At 41.1% G+C, this 16,933-nt stretch overlaps 1 protein-coding gene across 1 annotated transcript in view; it reads right to left on the bottom strand.

The window, feature by feature from the left end:
• The window catches only part of GRM7 (glutamate metabotropic receptor 7), an 881,121-nt gene that overhangs the window by 242,193 nt on the left and 621,995 nt on the right, over window positions 1-16,933 (bottom strand). The gene's annotated exons all lie outside the window — the stretch shown is intronic.

The following is a 16,933-nucleotide window of genomic DNA, read 5'->3' on the forward strand; positions in this document are numbered from 1 at the left end:
TCAAATATTTCACATCATTATATAAAACACACACACACACTCAGGCTCATTTTCTCTAACAACTTCACATAGGCTCTACAGGAGTTGAATTTCTTTCAGAGAAACTTTGACTCTTATACTTGAAGGTAATTATCAAACTCACATCTTTCTATCACATTTAATATTTTTAATAAAACTTAATTTTTACATTTAAATTCAAGCCTGAATTTTTCAGGCTTGGAAGTGACCTACATCTCCTATCCTGTTTAACATGAATCTCTGAGAAAGAACAAAAGTAAAATGTCTTTTGAGACCTGCTGCTTATAATAAGCCTTTCCATGGTCACTGATTGGATGCTTTTAAACTTCATGTTACTAACTCCTGAGCAGGGAGGCTGGACACACACTGAAGACAGGATGCTGAGTAGGCCTATGCTTCCCAGTCTGCCCTCCTTTCGCCTCTTGGGACAAGCACTGATGCCTCTGTGGTCTCATTTAGACATTGACAGTTTAGCTCCATTCAAAACTGATCGAAAGCAGTTTTAAAACTCAGTTGAAAATCAAAAGAAATCTTTAAAAATGAAGTCCAGTGCCTGCCATGGTGCTGGGCTATGTGGGCATGAGATGGTGCATCTCTGGGTATGATCAGCTTGAACAGAACACAGCTGAAGAGATGGAAATTGACATCATGATGAATGGGAACACACTCCATAATGAGGAGTCCACTCAATCTTAATGACAAGAGGTCACGGTGCCAGGTATGTACCCACCAGTGCTCAGCAGCCTCTGAATGTGACCAGGTAGCAAATAGCTACTGTTTATCTTTGGAAGCAGAAGGCAACGGGCTTAGCTATGATTTTATCTTGCTGTCGCTGTTCCAGTAGTGAACATCTGCTCTTTTTGCTAAGTCTCTTGAGGATGGGGATATTAACCAAGGCTCCCTCCATCCTCATCCCTATAGTCAAGGAGTGGGCATGGACCCTAAGCCACACAAGCCAGGCTCCCTTTTACAGGAATTTGAGATCTGAGTGGAATAAAGATGGGGGTGAACAGATTGCCTCTGATGGAGGCAATGCCACTGACACCATCTGTTCCTTTCTGCCACCTAGACTTCCAACAGTATTCTGGTTTCTGAATTCCCTGAGCTCTGACTGCCTGACTTGAATTCCATACGCTAACTTAGGAATCAGCAGACTTCCTCTGAAAATGACCAAGAAGAGGCTATTTTAAGCTTTGCTGGCCCTAAGGTCTCAGTCACCACTATTCCGCTCTGCCATCACAATGCAGATATAGTCCCAGAAATCCATCAACAAAAGGCATGGCTGTGTCACAACAAAACTGTAGTTAGGGACACTTGAATTTGACTTGTGCGTACTTGCACGCTGTCAGAAAATTGTGTTTTTATTTTGATTTGCTTTAACTATTTGCAAAGGCAAAACCTATCCTTAGCTTGTGGGCTATAAAAACAGGTAGAGGAACTGACTTGACCTGACCCCTAACTCCCCCTGGGCCAAGGCACTTCCCTCCACTAACTCCCTTCATTTTACCTAACCTAACTGCAGTCAGTTTCTCTTGCCTGCAAGGGAAGAAGTCTGACTCTAATGTGCACTGAATCCATCTGGATCTAAAGAACATTGGCTACAAGGTTCCCCAGTGAATACTATTCTGTTCCTTCTTTGTTCATTCATGTGTTCAGCCTGTGTTGAGAACCTTTTATGCTCCAGGGACTGTATGTAGCAGGCACTAAGAATACGGCCGTAATTTAGGGCAACACTATCCTGTCTTCCTCAGGGAGCTTTCTATACCGCAGGCATGGACCATCCTGACGGGAAACAAAGGGAGGGGTTTGAATTATCACCTGTGGCTGCACAGGACACTCTCTGGGAAGCTTGGATGTTCTAAAGGCATGTTCAGAGGGGGAAAAAAATTACAAAGTTTATGGCCAGAGAAAGCCCAGATAATTGAGCTTCTAGAAATAGAAACGACGTAAAGTCTACCAAAGGGGGACTTTGAAACATGAGTGAGAAGGTAGAGGAATAAACAATCAAAATCTCAGAAATCAGTGTAAACAAATGCATTCGATTTAAGACATTTTTAATAGTTAACCAAAGAAATAATATTAACAACTATAATAAAAATAACTATTAATAATAGTTAACTGGACAGGGAGGCCTGGCGTGCTGCAATTCATGGGGTTGCAGAGTCGGACACAACTGAGCGACTGAACTGAACTGAAATAAATATTAGTGATCACACTGGCTCACTTTCATGGTTTGCCAGGTGTGGACAGAATCACATATAATAAAGGAATCTTATCTAACGTTCTTCCAAGATGATATAAAATTAATTAAGCAGAACCGAGGTTTTGGTTTTTCAAATCCTTATTGATGGCTCCATATCTTTCTTATTTTTTAAAAAATTTTATCTCTTGATATTTAGCTTTGGGAACATCTTAATATTAAAGACAATCTCACCAGCTGAAAATATAGGCCCATGTCATGTACTCGGAGGAAATGAATTGCAGCTGCCTTTTCTATCAAGCCGTTCTGAAGTAGAACTAAAGAAAGACTGCTGCTGGGTTGACCTTAAGACTGTCATTCTCTGGGCTTAATTAACTTGGGTGAATATACTTGTTCTCAGATGGATTGTAGCTGAAGTTGGTTAGGAAGTGGCCTATGAGAGGACAGGTTGGATCTCCTTAATGTGAAGCTGAGTGGTCCAGAGCGCTTTTCTTTCATCCTGGCATGCCAGTGTGGACATACCATCAGGTGGAGATGGTGCTGGGCCCCTGGCCAGAGTTCAATAAACGCCTCGCAAGCAAGTGGAAATACTCTGAGCTGACTCTGATATGACATTATTGCTACCTTCCCAAGGACTTTGTAGATTCTCAACCTCTGATTTCATTTTTCTCTCTAATCTTTTCAGAGGAAATGCCCTATTAACCACTTTTTCCAAAACAACTACTAATGTTGTTTCTTAGTTCTACTAAGTAGTAGTTTTGTTACTACTTTTGGTCTACTAAAATGAAAACAAACCAAACACAGACGGCTAAGAATATCCTTAGAAATACATTCTCACCTCACCACAGTCCTGCTTGTTAACAAAAGTAAACAGAGTTAAGAAAATCATTTCTGAGAATTTAGTGTACCAGAAACAAACTGACCCTCTTTTATACTTAAATATATACACATGTACATATATACACATATGTTTATGTGTGTATTGGAGAAGGAAACGGCAACCCTCTCCAGTACTCTTGCCTGGGAAATCCCATGGATGAGGGAGCCTGGTGGGCTGCAGTCCATGGGATCACAGAGAGTCAGACACAACTGAGCGACTTCACTTTCACTTTCATATGTATGTATACATATATACATGCATATAAATTATACACTAATATTCTTTAGCAAATATTTGCTAAACACATTTCTTCATTCACATTTTTAAAATTTATTTTTAATTGAAGAATAATTGCTTTACAATATTGCATTGGTTTATACCAAACATCAAGGTGAGTCAGCTATAGGTTTCCCCATGTCCCCTCCCACTTGAACATCGCCCCCCGCACCTCCCTCCCCAGCCCTCCCCTCTAGGCTGTTACCTAGCCCTGGTTTGAGTCTCCTGAGTCATAAAGCAAATTCCCATTGGCCATCTAGTTTACACATGGTAATGAATGTTTCCAGGTTACTATCCTATGCCTCCCACCCCCTCCTTCCCCCTCCTCCACCAGCCATGTCCACAAGTCTGTTCTCAATGTCTGTGTCTCCACTGCTGCCCTGCAGATAGACTCATCAGTACCATCTTTCCAGACTCCCTACATATGCATTAGTATAAGATCATTGTTTTTCTCTTTCTGACTTATTTCACTCTGTATAATAGGCTCTAGGTTCATCCACCTCATTGCTGCTGCTAAGTTACTTCAGTTGTGTCCGACTCTGTGCAACCCCATAGACGGCAGCCCACCAGGCTCCCCCGTCCCTGGGATTCTCCAGGCAAGAATCCACATCATTAGGACTGACTCAAATGTGTTTCTTTTTAAGGCTGGTTAATATTCCATCATATATATGTACCACTGCTTCTTTATCCATCTGTCGATGGACATCCAGATTGCTTCCATGTCCCAGCTATTGTCAATAGAGCTGCAATCAACATTGGGTTACATGTGTCTCTTTCAATTTTGGTTTCCTTAGGGTATATGCCTAGTAGTGGGATTGCTGGGTCATATTGTGGTTTTTATTCCTAGTTTTTAAAGGAATCTCTATACTGTCTTCCATTGTGGCTCTATCAATTTGCATTTCCCACTAACAGTGCAAGAGGGTCCCTTTTCTCCACACCTTCTGCAGCATTTACTGTTTGTAGATTTTTTGATGATGGCCATTCTGACCAGTGTGAGGTGATATCTCATTGTAGTTTTGATTTGCATTTCTCTAATAATGAGCAATGTTGAGCATTTTTTTGTGTGTGTTTATTAGCCATCTGTATGTCTTCTTTGGAGAAATATCTGTTCAGTTCTTTTGCCCATTTTTTGACTAGATTGTTCATTTTTCTGGTATTTGTTTTCTGGTCATACAAGGTATTGACTTGGATGAGCTGCTTGTATATCACATTTAAATAAAAGAAAAATAAAACAAAACACCATTTGAAGTAAGATTAAAGTTATACAGCTTTGTGGAGCAGATTTGTGTTTTCTCCCCAATACCTCGACCATTATTTACCACTCCCTAGTTTAATCCTCATCCTCACTTTCTTTCTGTATTTCCAACAGGGCTCATTAAAAATGTGATTTCTACTTCTAGTGCTATTTTATCACTCACAGGCTAACAAACATATTCTGATTTTGGCAGTCTCACTACAGCTATATCCCATACCACCTCCATTCACAAGGATCAATTATTTGACTTTTTACTTAAGTATAAGAAATTAGTAATGCATTAATTAAATATCTGAAAAGGTAAAAATGCAGCCCAGTGTTTTTAGCACCCGGACATTCATAGTTTCACTTTGGTCTTTAATATACTTGATAAGCATATAATACATAAGGCATTTTTCTGCTTTCAGATAATACAAATCAACTCTTGGAAAGAGGATACGGGAAAAGGAGTGATTGCTCAAATTAAAAATCAACATACTATTACCAGAAAAATGCAAATAGGCATTGAATAAGCAAATGGTAACCAGAAATTATCTCTTTTCCAACCAAATTGAGACATAGAAATATTACAAATTATACCTTTTTTGAAATAAAACCAAATGCTACATTATATACTATGAAATCATTAAAAGAGAAATAAAGTACACAGAAGTCTGAAGATAAGCAGTGTTTCCAAGAATCAGAACACATTAGCGACTGAACATCAACAAGCCTTGTCTCTATTGTAATTAGTAATATTAGTTGCTCAGTTGTGTCTGACTCTTTGCCACCCCATGGTCTGAAGCCCACCAGGCTCCTCCATCCATGGAATTCTCCAGACAAGAATGCTGGAGTGGGTTGCCATTTCCCTCTCCATGAGATCTTCCCAACCCAGGGATCAAACCCAGGTCTCCTGCACTGCAGGCAGACTCTTTACTGTCTGAGCCACTAGGGAGATCAAATAATAGTCAGTTCAAGCTTTACTCCATCTATCCTATGTAAAGTGAGTGGAATCAGTTTTCCAATTGGACTCTACATTAAGAGAGGATGTGGCCTCAGCTTTCATCTGCTGCCAGGTTACCTGGCTTTCATTAGCATGTGCCCCTTATTAGAACCATGGTGGTCCCTTTAGCCTGACAGATCTTTGGAATATAGCCAGTGTTTTCCCAGAAGCAGCTTTCCCTAAAATACAGACACACAGCGTTGTAGCTGCTCTCTCTCAGGACGTCGTTTGACCCCTATCTCCTCATACTTCTCAATGTGGAAACACAAACCTGTGCATGCTCGAAGGTAAAAGATGCGGTTGGTGTTTACGGACTCCGACAGCTGCGCCCTGAGCAGACGCTCCCTGCCGAGCCCTCTCCACAGTTCCTGCCTCCTAGACCTTAAGACTGGGCTGTTTACTGCCTGTTTCCAAGCCTGGTTCTCCAACCTTACAAGCGAAAATGCCATTTACTTCTCTTTTGCTTCAACTAACCAGAGTATGCGTCTACTGCTTACAATAAAATGTTCCTAGCTGACAAACCATTTCTTCAACTAATGTTTTTTAATTGCCCACATCTGTCTGGCACTTTTGATTCAGTGATGGGCAAACATTAGGTCTCCGCTCACAGGAGCTCACGGCCTAGAAGAGGTGATTATGAAAACAGTGATGAGGCTGACTAATAAAAGACAAGGGGTAGAAGACAAGGAAGAACAGTGTGTCCCTTTGGATACGGTGATGGGGAGAATGCACCTGTGGGAGTAATGATAGAGTTCAGACCCAACCACAGAAAGGGAGGCAGCCACGTGAATAGCTGGGACAACAAGAGTCCATACGAAGGGTAGAATAACTATTAAATACAAAGACAGGAGGAAAGAAGTTGGCAATTTCCAGGTGAGAGGATGAATGGTTTGATCCAGTCGATGAGCCCTGATCTCTCCTATCTGCCCCTGTAATCACCCGAAGCAATAAAATCCCCGGGAACAAACCCCACTCCAAAGAAACATCTCCTTTTCTCTAAAATTATTTTAACACACCATTTTTATTTATTCTAAACTTGTTAGATACACTTGAGGTTTGCTTCTTAGTAAAAAGCCTTTTCAGAGCCTGGGAGATGTCAGACTCTTTGTTTATATCCCACACATTACGGTCTTGGTAGGTGTCCCATAAAACGGGAGCGACTGAGATGCCAAGCACCCCTCCAGACCATATTACTGTTAGTCTGTCACCACATGTGGCAAAGAGGCTGTAAAGATGCTGCAGTGTTTCTCTCTATGGGTGGCCTTATCTCTGCATTCATTAATTAAAGCAATTAGAATGGAGATTCTTTATATATTCAATCTAGCCTGGAAAGGCTGACAGTTCAATCGGATTCATCAGCTGAGTCCCTAAAGTTACAATCTCTTATAATTAGCCATTGACCTCACAGTATTTAGCTAACAATGACAAACACACAGACCCTTCCAATCCTGGCTAACACTCAGAAATAACCACATTTAATACACTGCATTAGCATCAGACACAGAGGGTGTATGTAGCATACTACCAAGTGGAGGGTATCCCTATAGGAGATGATTAAAAGATAATGTTTCCAGCACAACTGACATATATTTTTTTAAAGGAATAATCACTAGAGATATGCCAAAGGGTGTGTAAGTGACCTGTCTGGTATGCTTCAAGAAAGTAATGGAACTCAAACAGATTGCATATGATGTAATAAACAAGGATGTTTCAGGCAAATCCTGGAAAATGTCTCTCTTTTTCCTCCTGGTGGGGAGGCCACAGTAGAGGAAAATAAGAGAGATGAACATTATCTTCCCCTGTCCCCCGCCATGGGAATTCTTCATTTGTTAATGAATTTTAAGAATTCTTCAGGCTGTTTGACCTTGTTAGAAATATTGATATGGGGGATGTCTTTACCCTCGGAAAGCAATCGTGCCACTCGGGATGACTCTCAACTTCCCTGCTTTTTATGACAGCAACAGTAAGATCCTGCAGAACCAAACGGGCTTCCTTGGTGGCTGAGAGTTCTTTACAGAACCCGCCTGCCAATGGAGGAGACATAAGAAACATGGGCTCAATCCCTGGGTTGGGAAGACCCCAGGAGAAGGAAATAGCAATTCACTCCTGTATTCTTGCCTGTGAAATCCCATGGACAGAAGAGCCTGTCAGTCTATAGTCTATGGACTTAGCAACTGAGCATGCACATGCAGAATGAATTACATACATCAGTTATTACTAAGTCTACATATGGACAAAGCAGCAGCAGGAATTTAAGGATCACAAGTCATAATTTACTATAAAATTGAATGGAAACCACCTAGTTATGTGGACTCTGAGTTTCATCATCTGTGAAACAGGATTTATCACACTTCAAGAGCTGCCTCAGAATTCAAATGGATGTTGATGAATATTCAAACCACCACCACTTCAACAAACAAAAAAATCTTGTATTTTGCTTTTGATTTATGGCAACCAAGATTCTCACCCACTTGGGTAGCAGCAGCTATTTACTGAGCAGGAGAGAAGCGTTTTTCTGGGGAAATACCAACATACCATACATTTCCTCTGAACCTCCTGGGGCACAAAACATTTCATGAGACAGAGATAACAGTGAGCCTATTAAAAAAGGCCAATTAGAAGCATTCAGCCAGGCACACATATACACAAAAACATGAGAATTAATATTCACCCAGATTTCCTCTTTGAATCATACATTTTGGTTTGTTACTTGGTTTGGTTTTGTTCTACAGCCAGAAGGAACCCAAAGTTGATCTAATCTAAACATTTCATTTTAATGTCAAAGAACTGAGGTCCCAGGAGAGGAATCGACTTGATAACTGCTTGGTGTCCACACACCCACTGCTGATAATGAACTAGAAAAAGGTGTTCACTTCTGTAATGCTTTTAGGAGTAATGCCTTCAAATGAGGATATATTCCAATGAGAAAGTTCCAGATGGTGAGTGGCCTGGACAAAATTCCTTCAGAGACAATAGAGACTATTAGTATGTAATTTCTCGATGTTTACTGGGGGCAGTCTGTGACCTAGGAGCTTTAGCACATTTCCACACTTCACTCTACAGCAATATGAGATACACTCTACATTTAAACTTGCAGAGATAAAAGATGGCGAGGCTTAGCAAGGTGAGGTAATTTGCCCAAATTCTTAGGTAGAAGCAGAACCAGGGTGAGCTTTCTCAATGGCTCAGTGGATAAAGAATCCACCTGCAATGCAGGAAACACAGGTTTGATCCCCGGGTTGGGGAGATCCTCTGGAGGAGGAAATGGCAGCCCACTCTAGAAATCCTATGCAGAGAGGAGCCTGGTGGTCTATGGTGCATGGGGTCACAAAGAGTAGGACACAACTGAGCAACTAAACACACGCACAGAGCCAGTGGCAGCAGCTTTTGGCAAGAAAGGGGTCTCTGCAAGAGGTCCCCCTTTGTCATGTCACTAACCTTAAACCAGGTACCCCCATGCTCCACTTATCTATGACCCTAGAACACTTATTGAATCATTTGATCATATAATACTCTGCCTAACTTCCTGGTTCTTTCCATAGATCAAAGAGGTAGAACTGAAAAGTAAGTTAGTAACAGATGACAGATCTTTTCCTTAGCTTCCCCTTCAGTAATCTAGCAAACAAACCACGTGAACAAGATAGCATCTAGACAAAGATCACGAGGCATCAGTCAGCCTGCACACAGGGGTTGATGGCAAAGACTCCAATCCCTTATCTCAGTGATTGAGTGAGCTGACTTTCCTGCTTCCTTTAAAAAGCTTTCATGGTTGAAAAGAATCTTCAGAGGTGGCTTTTGGGGAAACACTGAGTCCACCATCTTCCTAGATCGTTAGCATTCTGCTTATTTGGCACTTTTCCATTCTACCGGCATCTGTGGGTAGTGATTTTGTAATTGGTAAGCAGAGGGACCAACTTGATAACACCAGAATTTATGTCCAATTTTGACTTCAAATACAAGTACTCTCTACCATGATGCCATACAGACAGCATCGTTCACTAGATGAGGCAACGAGTTTCACTGGATAGAAAGACCAGTGGGAGTTGTATGTGAAGCCTATTCTACTTTTCTGTTCTATGATCATACAGCAACCCTCTGTATGCTTTCCAACATTCAGAGCCAAGCACTTTCCAGTTGTTCACTTGTGCTATATTGCACAGTGCCTAGCACAAAATATATTCTCAATAATTATCTGTATAAGGAAAAATTGCAAAGTAAGTTAAAATCATTTAAATAAAACTGTAATATTTATACAGAGAAATCATTGTGAGCAAGGTGGTAAATCATACTGCAAAGAAATAGCTACTATAATAGGTTGTTTCATTGTTCAGTCACTAATTTGTGTCCAACTATTTGCAACACTGGACTGCAGCACACCAGGCTCCCCTGTCCTTCACTAGCTCCCAGCTTCACTATCTCCCAGAGTTTGGTCAAATTCATGTCCATTGAGTCAGTAATGCTATCGAACCATCTCATCCTCTGTTGCCCCCTTCTCCTTTTGTCTTTAATTGTTCCCAGAATCAGAGTCTTTTCCAATGAGCTGACTCTTCGCATCAGGTAGCCAAAGTATTATTGGAACTTCAGCATCAGTCCTTCCAATGAATATTCAGGGTTGATTTTCTTTAGGATTGACTGGCTTGATCTCCTTGCTGTCCAACAGACTCTCAAAAGTCTTCTCCAGCACCACAATTCAAAAGCATCAATTCTTTGGCACTCAGCCTTCTTTATGGTCCAACTCTCACATCTGCACACGGCTCCTGGAAAACCACAGCTGTGACTGTATGAACTTTTGTCAGCAAAATGACGTCTCTGCTTTTTAATATGCTGTCTAGGTTTGTTGGAAGTTTTCTTCCAAGGAGCAAACGTATTTTAATTTCATGGCTGCAATCACTGTTTAAGTGATTTTGGAGCCTGAGATAATAAAATCCACTATGCTTCTACTTTTTCTCCTTATATTTGCCATGAAGTGACGGGACTGGATGCCAGGATCTTGTATTTGTTAACGTTGAGTTTTAAGCCAGTTTTTTCACACTCCTCTTTCACCCTCATCAGGAGGCTCTTTAGTTCCTCTTCACTTTCTGCCATTAGAGTGGCATCATCTGTGTATCTGAGATTGTTGATATTGATTCCAGCTTGTGATTCATGCAGCCTGGCATTCTGCATGATGAATCCTGCATGTAAATTAAATAAGCAGGTTGGTCATATACAGCCTTGACATACTCCTTTCCCAATTTTGAACCAGTCCATTGTTCCACGTCCGGTTCTAACTGCTGCTTCTTGACCCACTTACAGGGTTCAGTTTCTCAGGAGACAGGTAAGGAGGTCTGAGATTCCAATCTCTTTAAGAATTTTTCACAGTTTGTTGTGATTCACACAGTCAAAGGCTTTAGCATAGTCAATGAAGCAGAAGTAGATTTTTTCCGAAATTTGCTTGCTTTCTCTATGATCCAATGACTATCATCTACTAATAGGTAGCTAGTCTATTAGATAAGAATTTGGGCCTGTATTTGAGTTCCAGGTTAGTTACTCATGGGCTTCCCTGAAAGTTCAGTTAGTGAAGAATCCGCCTGCAATGCAGGAGATTCCGGTTCAATTCCTGGGTCAGGAATATCCCCTGGAGAAGGGAAGAGCTACCCCTTCCAGTATTCTGGCCTGGAGAATTTCATGCACTGTATAGTCCATGGGGTGGAAAAGAGTCGGACACAACTAAGCAAATTTCACTTTCACTTTTCTCTTTAGTTATCTACAAGTTGTGAGACTAAGTAACCTCTCTGAACTTCAACTGTCTAGTTATAATACAGAAGGATAAATGTTAGCAACCCCAGACGGCTATTGTGGGTTCATGAATATGATCAAAGCATCCACTCAGACACAAGCAATCAATAAACGGCAGTCTTGATCACTGCTCTTTTACCAGCTATGGCTATGACAGTGGTTTGCAGCATGACTCTACCAGGATCTTTTCTTACAAGGCATATGCTGTCAATGCCCCCTAAGAATTTCAGAAGCATTTGCTTTTCTGATCTTAAGAAGGATTCCCAAAACCCACTTTGTTTCCTTGTTCAAAAGTGAAAGTTCTAATGTACAATTTTTATCATTTTTATCAAAGAAAAAGTCTCCATTAAGACTAAAACAGAGATAATGATATTATCTGCTTTATAGACTTGTTTGAGAATCAGTGAATGACATGCTTGGATGGTGCCTGACACCACATCTTGCATACTTACTAGGACTAATTTTAAAATAGCCAACACCTTATATTAAGACCCTGACATGCCAAGTCCAATGTGTGTGGGGTTTCCTCTACACTCCCAAGCAATGTTTTGACACCAGCTGGGTGTCCTACAACTCAATTCTGACACTCCCTCCCTGGAGAAATCATTGGATCCCACAGGTTAAGGACTCAGTCTTGCAAAACTCCCCTCTATCTCAGCTTCAGATGCCAACTGTAAGGTCAGGTTGTTCCCTGAGTTTCTGATCACAGAGCTATAGATCTGGGGCTCCCATGACCTTTGACTATGCTTGGGTTCAATTAATTTGCTAGAGTGGCTAACAGAACTTAGAGAAACATTTTACTCACTCATGTTATCTGTCTATTAGAAAAGGATGTAACTCAAGAACAGTCATACGGAAGAGATGCACAGAACAAGGTACAGGGAACAGGGGTGGGTTTCCATGCTCTCTAGCATCTCCAGGTGTCCCTAAGCCAGAAACTCTCATGAACTCTGTCTTTCTGGGTCTTTAAGGAGACTTCATCATATAGGTCTGACTGACTAAATCATTGGCCATTGGTGATTGAACTCAATCTCCAGCTCCTCCCTGGAGACTGGGCTTGGGAGGTTGGGTGGAGTAGGGCTGAGAATTCAAACCCTCTAATCACATGCTTGACTGCTGGGAACCAGCCCCTAACCTTTGGTGCTTTCCAAAAGTCACCTCTTTAACATAACCAAAGACACTTTTATTGGTCTCCTCACTCGGGATTCCCTAATAGCTCAGTATGTAAAGAATCTGCCTGCAATGCAGGAGATCCCTGTTCAATTCCTGGGTTGGGAAGATCTGCCAGAGAAGGGATAGGCTACCCACTCCGATATTCTTGCGCTTCCCTTGTGGCTCAGCTGGTAAAGAATCTGCCTGCAATGAGGGAGACATGGGTTTGATCCCTGGATTGGGACAATCCCCTGGAGAAGGGAAAGGCTACCTACTCCAGTATTCTGGCCTAGAGAATTCAATGGACTATAGTCCATGGGGTTGCAAAGAGTTGGACACGGCTGAGCGACTTCCACTTTCACTTTCTTCACTTCACTTAGGAAACTCTAGGGCTTTAGATTTGCTAGAAAGGAAGGGAAACCAAATATAAATATATACTTATTTTAAATCACATCACAATTATTTAGTTTCTAAAATGTTAATTGGTACATCAGTTATCTTTTGCCTCATTAATTCTATGAAAAACAAGCTAAAAGAGAAAATCTTCAGTGGTTTACAATGACCGATATTTTCTTACTCTTATGGATCCGCAGGTTGACCAATTTGGCTGAGGTTGGCTGGCCTCAGCTGGGCAGCCCCACTTCATGAAATGGGATGGCTGGACTTGGATGTAGGCTGCAGGCTGAGTCTGAGATTGATCTGTGTTTTTCTCATCCTCCTTGTACCAGTGGATCCCCAACACATGTTTATCTTATTGTGAATTTCAGGAGTGCAGCCATCAGCCAAATCATGTCTCAGTCCAGTGACCAAAGCAAGTCACGTGGCCCAAAGCAAGCAGGTGGATAAGGGAGGTATATCTGCCTGAAAGGGTGAGGGATGGGAATGAAGATCTGATAACCACTCATCAAATCCATGATGGTTGGATTCCAAGCATTCACCAGTTGGATAGACCAATGTAATCACCATCATCCAGGATCAAGTGAACTTCCCTCCAGGCCTCCAGACAGCTAAACACTTAGGATTTGGAGGACTGGATAAGGGCAGGTTCAATTCCTCTCTAAAGTTTTTGGCAGCCAGGATGCATTTGAAACTCCAATTAAGGAAAGTCAGAGCTTAGGGCACTGCACAGTGAAGCAAATGCCAATTCCCAGCTCTGATTACCATCGAAGAAATGACACTTTCAATCTACCTCAAAACAAAACCCATTTCTTTCCAGATCAGATGACAGGTGATACAGGAATGCTGTGCAATTGATTCAATAGACTGTTTAATACACAATGGACCAAAAGGAGGCCTAAACCCAAAGAGACAAGCATGCACCTGAGTTTCAGAGTGAATTTAAGGGGGCACCTTACCCTAGTTTGTCAAAATAGGTTTGCAAAAATAGCTCGTAAGGAATAATGTGAGAGTGAAAGGGTGTGAGGTATAGGGAAGTGAGGAAGCACCATGTCTAGCACCTACTCTGTAATTAAAGTGTCTCATTTCGACTGGTGGCTGATTTCTCAGGCTCAGCAGTTTTACCTTTGCAGTGGTCAAGACTTGAGCTTTAATTCCTAACTGTGATCGTGATGTATGATCCTTTTAAAGTAATGTTGAATTTCGTTTGCTAACGTTTTGTTGAGGATTTTTGCATCTCTGCTTATCAGAGATACTGCCTGTAATTTCTTTTTTTGTGGTCTTCTTTTCTGGCTTTGGTATCAGGGTGATTCTGGCCTCAGAGAGTGAGTTCAGAAGCAATTCTTCCTATTCAATGTTTTGGAAAAGTTTGAAAAGGCTCGGTGTTAACTCTTCTTTAAATATTTGGTAGCATTCACCTATGAATTCTGGTCCTGGACTGCTGTATGGTGGGAGATTTTTGAAAATGACTGATTCATTGGTCGGTTCATATTTTCCATTTCTTCCTGATGTGGTCATGGGGGAGTGCATGTTTCTAGGAATAAATCCAGATTTTTCTAGGTTTCCCACTTGATTGGCATAGAATTGTTCATAATATTTTATGATCTTTTGTATGTCTCTGTGTTTAAAGTACTACTTGCTGGAGAGTAATCTCTCATTTCAGATTAGACTTTATGGATGTCAGCAGCATGACCATCACTGCATCTATAATGAGAGTGTAAAAGAATGTATTCTATCCGGGATCTTCAAAACAGAATCTCTAGACTGCAAGGGGTGGTGTTTGATAAGGGGCTTCAAATTCATAGACCAATAAGAGGCGGTATTTGTGCCATCTCCCGTTGAATCTGGAGGGTCTGTGACTTAGAGGAACAGAACATTTTGGAAGCTCCAGGTAACTCTTGAGGCAAGATAAGATACAGCCTGCAGCTTCTGCTGGTTTCTGGTTGGGGTGCCCTCTCTGGGAGGTGCCAGGTGCAATGTAAAAAGCCCAGAGATCTTAAGGCGGCCACGCAGAAAGGCCACATTCCAAGACCTCACAGAGAGTAAGAGATGCTCTAAGTGACCAGCTTTTTCATCCATACCCAGAACCAGACTTGGAGCAAAGAAGACTTCAATGTCTGCCAGCCCCAGGCACCACCTGTCCGCAACTATATGGCGGAATCTGAGTGAGACCTGTCTCACCAGACCTAGTCAACTTTAGATTCGGGGGCAAAGTCAATGATTTTTTGTTTTAAGTCACTGCTTCCCCATGATGCGTCATGGACCAATTAACCCAGATGAGATGGCAGTGATCCTATAGCCACTACAGTGGAAGAACAGGGCCAGAGTGGCCACAGTGGGTGGGGTTCTGATTGACTCTATGTCACTTAAAATAGCTGGCTTTCCTGCACTAGAATCCTGTGTTGCTGTCGTTCAGTTGCTAAGTCGTGTCTGACTCTCTGCACCTCCATGGACAGGCCTCCCTGTCTCTCACCATCTCCCAGAGTTTGGAATTATTTATACATTTTTTTCATTTTAAGGAAACAAGGCTTCTACTGATCAAAGAAAACGTGTGAAAACTATTGAAACAGGTAATACTTCCAATATTTTCTAGATTCGCAGTTTCAAAATTAAAATTCACATTGAGTAATAGCAATGCCCGAATCTGAAGCTACACACTGAGTGCAAAGCGCTTTATGTACAATGAATCATTACATGTTCACCATCCCCACCAGCCCAGGATAAATCCACTGCAAAAGAACAGAAGCAGGATCTGAACCCAGATATCCTGATCTCAGGGCCCACACTTCCAATTAGAATAACACAATAACACTCCGAAAGTGAACTACACTGCCTACCAAGCAACAGTGTTCATACTGCTTAAGGACAACTGTGAATGAAGGCCACGTCCACTTGTAAGTTGACAGGCTACTATATGACCCATCTGGCTTCTAAAATACTTCCCAACCCATAGAGAAGGGAATCCTCATACACCATTGATGGGAATGTAAATTGGTGCAGCCACCATGGAAAACAGTAGAGTGCTTCCTCAAAAAACTAAAAATAAATTTGCCGTATGATCCAGCAACCCCACTCCTGGGACGATGTCTGGATAAAACTGTAATTCAAAAAGATACACGCACCCCTATGCTCATTGTGACACTATTTACAATAGCCAAGACAAGGAAACAACTTTAATGTCTATCAATAGATGAATGGATAAAGATGTGGTATACATATGCAACGGAGTACTACTCAACCACAAAAAAGAATAAAATAATGCCATCTGCAACAACATGGATGGATCTAGAGATTATTACACTAGGTGAAGTCTGTCAGAAGAGAAAGACAGATATACGGTATCACTTATATGTGGAATCTAAAATACAACACAAACAACTTAACTTTGAAACAGAAATAGACTCACAGAGAACAGACTTGTGGCTGCCAGAAGGGAAGAAGGATAAGGGAGGGATGGATTGGGAGTTTGGGTTTAGCAGATGCAAACTATTATATATAGAGCTGATAAACAAGATCCTACTGTATAGCACAGAGAACTATATACATATACATATGGACATGTGTGTGTGTGTATATATATGTATATACATACATAACATAAATATGTATATATACAGGTTCTGTGTCAATATCTTATAATAAACCATAATGGAAAATAGTATATATAGTCTATATAATGCATATAAAGAATGAAAAAGAATATATATAATATGCTTATACACAATTATATATAAGAATATATATATTAATATATACAAAACACTTTAGTTTTCCATTCAATATTTTAGATGCAAGAGAAAATCATTTAACAAGGAGTGTGTGGATATGCTCTGCATACTGAGTGCTACTTGTAATCTGTAAGAAAACATGATCCTGAGACCAAAAGATAAATCTAGATAAGCACTAAAATCTACAGACAATTGCTACATGGAGAGAAATCTAAGAATCAAAAGCATCTGGGGGGAGGGAAAGATTCATGAGGCCTAACAGACCTTGCCA

The sequence above is a fragment of the Cervus elaphus genome, chromosome 24 (assembly GCF_910594005.1).
Source record: "Cervus elaphus chromosome 24, mCerEla1.1, whole genome shotgun sequence".
NCBI classification, from domain to species: Eukaryota; Metazoa; Chordata; class Mammalia; order Artiodactyla; family Cervidae; genus Cervus; species Cervus elaphus.